The sequence below is a fragment of the Pinus tabuliformis genome, chromosome 4_2 (assembly GCF_031772625.1).
Source record: "Pinus tabuliformis cultivar Carrire ecotype Pingquan chromosome 4_2, CPIR1, whole genome shotgun sequence".
NCBI classification, from domain to species: Eukaryota; Viridiplantae; Streptophyta; class Pinopsida; order Pinales; family Pinaceae; genus Pinus; species Pinus tabuliformis.
In genome coordinates, this window is record NC_142304.1 from 856,897,302 (window position 1) to 856,906,697 (window position 9,396).

A 9,396-nucleotide genomic window follows, 5' to 3' on the forward strand; every position below is an offset into this window, starting at 1 on the left:
TTTATACTTGGTATGGATAACCCATAGCATTTTTGAGAATGAGTCCCAAGAACCTACCTCAGTGGTGTAGTCCAGTTGTTCCTCGAGACATTTCCCACTAGACGACTCAATGCCAGATTTACTTTTACCTTTGTTATGAAACTCGTGTACAATATGGTTTTCAAGGCCAATTCCATTCAAGATTCCCCCTGTCATCCCTAGTCTGAGATAGGGAGCCTTCCCCTTGAAGCCCTCCTCACTATTCGACACGCAATTTTGGGCCAATTTTTATTTAAATGGTAAAAATAATTTATTTTCATGTGGTTTTCTTGATCAATCTTTTCATATGAGATTTGACTTTGAACCTTATTCAAAACTAAAATTTCACACAAATCAACTCACATTTCATGAGTTTAATACATATTCACTAAATTTATTATATTTTATATTTTAATATTAGATTTCATTTTTATTTACTTGTGTTTATAAAAAAATATTAAATTTTAATATATTTATAAAAATATAGTGTTTAAAATTAAGAATATATATTTAAAAAATCAATACTTATAATAAAATAAATATTAAATTTATTTTTTTTCTTTATCTTGTGTAAAGTCTTCTCATTGTAAAATTAAATTACAGACTATATTGACTTTTTCAATAATGGTTACTAAAAAAAACTCAGCTTGATTATGCAAAAATCTTGGATCATGTTCATATGTACGAAATTGAAGTACTTCATTGGATTTGGTACTTATCTTGTTGAATATGCGTTGTATTTGGTTTAATGACCGTTGTGCCTATGTGAAATATTTCACTAGATAACTAACAAATATTTCCTTGCTCTCATGTGCCTCTCTTAGGATAGTATTATTAATTTCCTTCTAGAGACCCACTCTTGTCTCCCCTCTCATGAAAATATCCTTTTACAAATTGAAATTGGTGTTTCACAACATCAACTTACTTGTTGATTTCAAAGGTTGTATGCATACTCTCTTATGTTATTCATTGCAACCAAGGAAAACATTTGCAACCAAGGAAAACATTAGAGCTATAGTGGTCAGGTCGATACTCTGGATGGGGCTCCTTCTCCAAACTGTGTGAGGTCTAATTGGGACTTCACATCGGGGAGACTTGGCAGAATCCAGCATCGTCAATGGGTTTGTTATTTAATATTTTGATTTGATCATAATTTCATTTATTTATAGTATAATTAAATATAAAAAAATATTCTAAAATAAAAAACTTGTGAAGAAAAAATATATTTCATCCATTTTAATTTTTTTTAATTGGAAACAATTAAAGGTGGGAGAAGATGAAGAACGTCAAAAGTTGAATTCCATCATTTGAATTGGTGGACCATCTATGGTTCTTGACTTGTGTTGTTTCGAAGTCTATCGAGATCTTTTTTCCTTTTGTTTTTTGTTTATAGCAGATGGGTTACTTCCATTTTAAACAAATCATGCTTTGCATCTCTACATGTTAGATTATTGCAATCTTGCACTAAAATATGAAGGTTTTGCAAAAGCTTGTTGTGTGCCTCTCAGTTTTCTTCCTCCCCTGTTTCTACACCCATCATATGCTCTCTGCAATTCATCAATCCATGAAGATGCCAATGCACTGATTTCAATAAATGAAGCCCTAGTTGATCCTAACTTTCTGTTACATACCTCAAAACTCTGATAACACCACCCATTACTCATGGAATGATGTCCATTGTGACCTCATGGGTCGAGTAGTGGCTCTACATCTCTCTTCAATGGGTATTTTGGGCCCATTCCCCACTCAATTTACAAAGATTCTAGTACTTCATTTGCTCGACTTCTCCAATAACTCCCTCAATGGAAGCCTCCCCTCTAATATATCAAACTTGAAGAATCTAAAGGTTTTTGATGCCTCCTTTAATGTCCTCAATGAAAGACTTCCCTCCAACATATTACAATTGAGGAACGTGGAGTTCCTCAACATCTATAACAACTCCTTGTCAGGGCATTGCCACTGGATTTAGCCTATCTTGTGAACCTCAACAATCTTGGTCTTGGATATAATTACTTCTCACGCAGTATTCTTAGAGACTACATGAAGCTAAAAAGTGTACAATATCTTTCACTATGTGGAAATAATTTGGGTGGAAGAATACCCGGAGAGCTCCGAAAATTGGGGAATTTGAAAACACTTTATTTGGGGGGTTGGGAAACATTTTATTGCACGGGGAATTCATTCGATGGTGGGATTCCTCCTGAAAAATTAAATTTGAGAAATCTTGTACAACTCGAGGGAGTTGAGGGAGTTACATTTGTCCTATAACATACTACATAGTAATGTTCCATCTTTCATTTGGGACTTGCCAAAATTGAGGAACCTAGAAGTCCTCAACAACCATAACAATTCTTTGTCTGAGGCATTGCCACTGGATTTGACCTATCTCATGAAGTTCAACTATATTTTCCTCAGAAGAAAAAAACTCTTAGGTAGCATTCCTGGTGAGTACGGGAAGCTAAAAAAATTATAATCTCTTTTTATAGATCAAAATAGTTTAAGTGGAAAAATACCTAGAGAGCTTAGAAAATTGAGAAATTTGAGAACACTTTCTTTGGCCGCAGTCTAACCAAACTACTTTTTTTCCCTGAAAATCATGATTATTCTGGCAAGATTTTGATAAAATTCGGCAAGGTATTTTGTAAATCTAGGTTACAACTATCAAATTTCAAGGTTTTGAGTGCCCAAGAGGTTTTTGATGGTTTTGAATCCATCTCCACCATTAAAAACATGATTAAAACATTTCTACTATAAGATATTTTGAATTTTTTTCTCGGATTCTGGCTACTTTTGGCGGTCCAGACAATTCTTCCGCCTGAGTAGACACTTCCCTTTCCTTGTCGTTCAAATCATTCGATGGTGTGATTCCTCCTGAGATAGGAAATTTGAGCAACCTTATTGATCCGAACTTGAACAGGAATGCAACAACTTACAGATATAATCATAAACATAGAGATGTAGCAAAAAAACACTTCATTTCATTAATAGAAAAATATTGAACTATGCTTACAAACAGAATGGAAATAAGATAGCTCGGGCTATGGTAGCTTATCTATGAGAAGAGATGTGGCGGCTACATGGACATGAAATGAGTTACAATGAGGCTCAATGGAATTTTTATTATTGAACAATAAGGGGAAAACCCTAAACAACCAAAACCCTAACCCGAGGAGATGTAACACGAAGAGTTTATGGGCCCCGTTGGGGTTAGTTGCACAACCCACTTCGCAGGGTCGCAACTTGGTCATATTATCTTTGTTTGATGCGTATGATACCTTGTCGGAAATATTTCTCCGAGGACTGCAACTGCTGATGTAATTGACTTGACAATCACTAGAGGAATTTTACCAAAAAAACATCGTTTAGGGCCTCAAAACGGCTATGGAAGTTCAGGAACCAAAAGAATGCCAAAAATAGTAAATTGTGCAACAATTAAGGAAAAAAATGAAACTGACTGGGGGGTCTAAGTGGAATAGGCAGGTAGCCACCAATATCCACCTGGATCATTCCTCCCCCTTAGGAAGCAATGGTCCCCATTGTGTGCAGAGCCTCCATGAGGTGAGGAAATTTCTGTTGAACCTGGTCCCTAGTGAACCACATGCCCTCGTGACAGAGTCGGCCTGATTTGACAACTTGATATAGTTGTATCCTTTGTTGTCAAGTGTTCTTGATCTATGTGTCCATGATCTAGCAGTTGTGGCCTATTCCATATAGTCTGGGTTGAGCTCTGTTGGTGTGAGTTGTTCTGCAATGTCAGATGTTTCCAACAATGGTGGGAAGTATGGCCGAAGATGATCTACATTGAACACTGGGTGTAGACCAAGGAACGGTGGGATGCTGAGCTCGAAGGAATTGTCATCAATAGCCTTGGTGATGGTGTATGGCCCATATCAGAGCGGGTGAAGCTTGCGGTGGGGTCCAAAAAGGCGCTCGTTTTGCAAATGAAGCCAAACTTTGTCGCCCACCTAGAACTTGTGTGACAATCGATGCTGATCATGGTGTTTCTTGTACTTAGCATTAGATCTGTCCAATATATCATGGACCTATTGGAGGATGTGTTGAATGTTCTCAATGAAGTTGTTATCCCTTTCAGCTTCGGACTGTACGTGAGCCAAATCTACCTAAGTGGTTGCAAATGGTATGACCACGTCAATGGGGCATAATGGCTACAATACTAGCCCTACCTGAAAGGGGTTGTGACCTATTGAGCTGTGGAGAGCTCTGTTGTAGATGTGTTGGACATAGGGGAGACTTTCATCCCATGTGTGTGGATGCTTCGAGTTATACATGCGCAAAATGTGTACGATAATCATGTTGACAACCTCTATTTGGCCATCTGTTTGGGGATGGAAAGTCGTGGGCTTAGTGAGTTTTGTATCTAGCATCGTACAGAGACTTGACCAAAATGAACTCAGGAATTTTCTATCCTGATCTGAGATAATGGACTGTGGGATCCCAAAGTGTACCCACACTCGCTCAAAGAAGAGCTTAGCAGTGGCCTCTGTTGTGATATCGATTTCAACAAGAACAACTTTTCTGGTATGATTCCTAAGGAGATCAACAAATTTAGTGCTTTGACATGCACTGATCTCAGCACAAATAGGTTGGTTGGTAATGTTCCCTCAGATATTGGATATCTGGGCAAATGATTTTAGAAAAAGCAACTTTCTAGCATGATTTCTATGGAAATTGGTAACTATATTTCATTGACACACATTGATCTTAGCCAAAACAAATTCAATGATCCCATCCCAGTGGAAATCACCAGGATGAGGAATATCTACTCTCTAAACCTATCAAGAAACTAGTTTTCTAGTAAAGTTCCCTTAGATATTGGTAGTCAGAGCAACATTGAAATTATCGATTTCAGAAAAAACATGCTTTCTCGTGTCATTCCTAGGGAAATTAGTTACATTATTTGTCTGACAAAAATTGATTTTAGTGGGAAAAAATCAATTGCTTCCACTACTTGCACTGGCTGTTTTGACGTAAGGGATAAGTAGAAAAGCAGTAGGAACTGCATGGAACAGTAGAACAACAATAAATGCAAGGGTATTTACTTCCATGATCTCCTTATTTTAACTTTGTTCAAAAATAGCTCGAGATTTGATCTCATTTTGATCTCATAGAGATGAATGAATCTTTCTTTCAAGATCCATGAAATAGATGTATGTCATTGATAGAATTGGTTCGAGTAACGGAATCTAACTAATGGATTGAATGAATTCTTCGATGGAAATAGTATAACCTAATACGATCACTTTTGATAAGACTAGTAGTAAAAACTTACGTGCATCAGAGAATGTTCCGATCAACACATGTCTGGTATAATTTCAAAAGAATAGGATTTGTACGAATAAGAACCTTATGCTCCTCCAGAAGACGTTCGTCAGACATGAGAGATATTTTTCTTGGATCTCCACGATTTAGATGGAATTGTGAATCTATCCCGCTTCGGTGATGATATAGAAAGAAGTATCCCATATCGAATTTATCCAGAGGCCCACCCATGACCCTGGAATGATAAGGACTAGTCCGTCCAGATCCTGACATGATCATTCACAGTTCACTTACTATTGGATCGGGACTGACGGGACTCGAACCCACAACTTCCGTCTTGACAGGGCGGTACTCTAACCAATTGAGCTACAATCCCAATACAGTACAGTTCACCTACTATTAGATAATATTTATTTCATGATAGGTGCTAGATAGGTCATATAGATTATGCGAGTGCTAGGTCGATTAAATATCTTATCCTTCTCTTTCATTTTTGAAATGTATCGATTCATACGGAATTGGGCATCTACGATATGAATAGATATCGATGTCGGGGTTCAATAACCAATTATCTTTTCATTCATGATTAGCATGAATATAACCATACCGATAGATTGGTATTGATGATATTGGTTGGGTCGAGCTGGATTTGAACCAGCGTGGGCATATTGCCAACGGATTTACAGTCCGTCCTCATTAACCACTCGGGCATCGACCCAGGAACAAGACAGTAATTGAAAATTATTTAGGATGCCTAACGAATGGATCATGGTACCCCAGGGGAAGTTGAATCCCCGTTGCCTCCTTGAAAGAGAGATGTTCTGATCCACTAGACGATAGGGGCAATCTATTCTTTATAATATGAAAGTGATCGGGAAGTTGTCAATAATAATACAAGAATTATTAATAATACAAGAATTCTTGGTTTCCTCAAGTTTTTTTTTCAATAAACTTGCCTATCGATAAAATGGAGTCCCTTCAGAAATTAAATATTGCAACTAAAACAACTCTAAAGCAATTTACGGAATCTCTATTTGTGATCCATCGGGACAGTTCCGATAAAAAAGACTTTATGGACTCAAATTATACAAAATGTTTCATACTTGATAATTTTAATAATTTTAATAATTTTAATAATTTTGATAATTTTAATAATTTTAATAGTGAATGGGGCTTATCATTCTCTGATCGAAGTTATCCGGAAAAGACTCAAAAAAATATAAATGGGTTGGTTGGACAAAAGATCGATCCGTATGTTACAATTGGATCGTGGCGGGTATAGTTTAGCGGTAAAAGTGTGATTCGTTACATTATCAACTCGAATAATGTAAGGATCTTTTACATGGATCTTTGATCCATCTAAAGCTCTATTTCCAGATAGGTTCAAAACCTCCCCTATACCATCCATCCAGAGTTCATATGTTACACAACTTCATATACTTTACGTTCCCATATTAGAGTATAGTGCTTCACTTCTTTCCATTAAAACAAATGCCCGTTGGTGTTCCAAAAGTGCCTTTCCGAGCCCCTGGAGATGAAGATGCAACTTGGGTCGACTTATACAACCGACTTTATCGAGAGAGATTACTTTTTTTGGCTCAGGATATCAATCACGAGATTGCAAATCAACTCATGGGTCTCATGGTATATTTGAGTGCAGAAGATTCAAATAAAGATATTTTCTCATTTATCAACTGTCCCGGTGGATCAGTAATACCAGGGGTAGGTCTTTTCGATATGATGCAAGCAATAGTACCAGATGTACATACAATATGCATGGGGGTAGCTTCTTCAATGGGATCTTTCATCCTAATCGGGGGAGAAATGCCTAAACGTATAGCATTACCTCACGCTAGGGTTATGATCCACCAACCTGCTAGTTCCTATTATGACGGATCGGCTGCAGATTTTCATAACGAATCGAAACACGTAACGATGCTTCACGATTACATAACCAGATGTTATATAGAAAGAACGGACCAACCCGGAGAGGTAATTCAACGGGACCTGAACAGAGATGTTTTTATGTCAGCAACAGAAGCCCAAGCTTATGGCATTGTTGATGTCGTAGCGGAAGGTTGATCTCATAGCGGAAGATCCTCTTTTTAATTTATTTTTATAATGAACTGTAAACTGTGATCTCTTTGTTCCTTTTCAAAAAAAAGGGGGGGGGGGGGAAGTGATTCATTTCATAATCACCTGATATGGTATGGTTAGGATCAATCCGAACCAGTTGATTCCGCATACAATACAGCTAGAATGCCCACTATTCAACAACTTATTAGAAATGCAAGACAACCAATAGAGAATAGAAAAAAATCTCCTGCTCTTCGAGGATGTCCTCAGCGTAGAGGAGTATGTGCTAGGGTGTATGTGCGACTCGTTTGGATCAGAAACTTAAACAGATTGGGAAATTCTTACAACGGAATAACAGAAGAATTTTCCCGCTGTAATCAAGTAAAGATCCATCATCTAACCTTACCGGGGATGAAATTTATGGTTTCCATTGGTGCAAATCCAATCACCTTGATGTGGGATGAAAAGCAATTCCTCATTGGTAGCGAATGGTCATCAATCCATTGAGCGGGGAAATCATGCAAATTGAAGAAGCATAAATTTTATGCTCATATTGCCGCGAGAACGGAACAACAAGGTCAGCTACCTGGCCAACCCCAGAATTACATGTCGTTACTGTATTAATAGATCTTGTAATGAGAGTATTTATTACTTAATGATTCAAGAGTAGAGCTGGAGATGGTAAACCATACAAGTTACCGATAACATACTCATCTCATATTTCGGAAATGAATAAAAGGCTCTGGCGTATAGAGAGGACCTTACCGTTGGAGAAAGAACCATAGAAACGATGAAACCCATGATTTTTTCTCATTCTCAGTACAAGGTCCCAGTCCTTGCCTACCAGGAAGATGCCTATCCAAAGGGAATTATGGTTGGGAAGGTTGCAGTAGCAAAAGCCATTGGAACTTTTATTTTCTAAATAAGAAGAATCAGTGTTATTCTCAATGGACCAAACAAAACAAATGACTAACCGAGAAAAATATTAGCGATTCATGAGAGTAAACATCAATGACCAGAGTGAAACGTGGATATATAGCTCGAAAACGTCGGAAAAAAATTCTTGCATTTGTATCAGGCTCTCGAGGGGCCCATTCGAAACTTTTTCGAACTGCTAAACAACGGAAAGCTAGAGCCTGTGGTGATTTATTTATCTTATCCAATACTATCTTACATGAGGTTGCTGCTATGTTGTTTCCGGATCACCATTTTCTGGAGACAATGCAAATGAGGGCCTCACCACTTCAGCAGATCTAACAATGTTTCGGATCAGTTAGGTTAAGGTCATTCAGGTAGGTCGGTGAGATTGCTTGACAAACAAGGTAAACATGGAATGGCTGGTAAGATCCTAAGTTCAGTAGGTTATATGGCTTAGCAAGCAGGGAAAATTCATTAAAGCGAAGGCAGTAAGTTAATGAAGCCTCCCCTCAGCTTATAAATTAGCAAGCTTAGTAATTCTAATCTTTATATTAATGCTAAAGCGTTATAACATACATAAAGAAATCGTAGATATAGTCTAATATGCTCAGGTAAGCAACTGGGATCTCTAGCTCATCTGTACCTGGGAGACCCTCCATTCAGTCCCTCTAGATTTACGTGTCCGAACCCCTCCTATATGTACTAAATTTATCCCCAACTTCCATAGCTATGCGTAGCTAGGCTATATCATAGATCCGACACATTGTTAGATCTGCTCAACGTGACTAGGATTTAAGACCATGTTTAGATTGAGAAGGGGTCCCTGAGCTCTAGGTTGAATCCTTTTAAAAACAACACCCTCATTCACTTCGACTCTACCAACGAGTAAAATGGCTTTGTTCAAACCCATATTGTGATTTTCATTCGCCGCCGCAGAATGAATTAATTGTGATATGGGATAATAGGCCCCATAAGGCATCAGTTCCAATATCATAAGTGCTTGTCCATATGAACGACCACGAATTTGATTAATTACTCTACGCGCTTTATGAGCAGACATACGTATATTTCTCGCCAAAGCTCATATCTCTGGACCTGGACTAT

At 37.7% G+C, this 9,396-nt stretch overlaps 1 non-coding gene across 1 annotated transcript; it reads right to left on the reverse strand.

Moving 5' to 3' along the window:
* Positions 1-5,932: 5,932 nt before the first annotated feature.
* On the reverse strand, positions 5,933-6,016 carry TRNAY-GUA (transfer RNA tyrosine (anticodon GUA)). The gene has a single exon. It is a non-coding gene; the product is annotated as a tRNA-Tyr (tRNA).
* Positions 6,017-9,396: the final 3,380 nt, after the last annotated feature.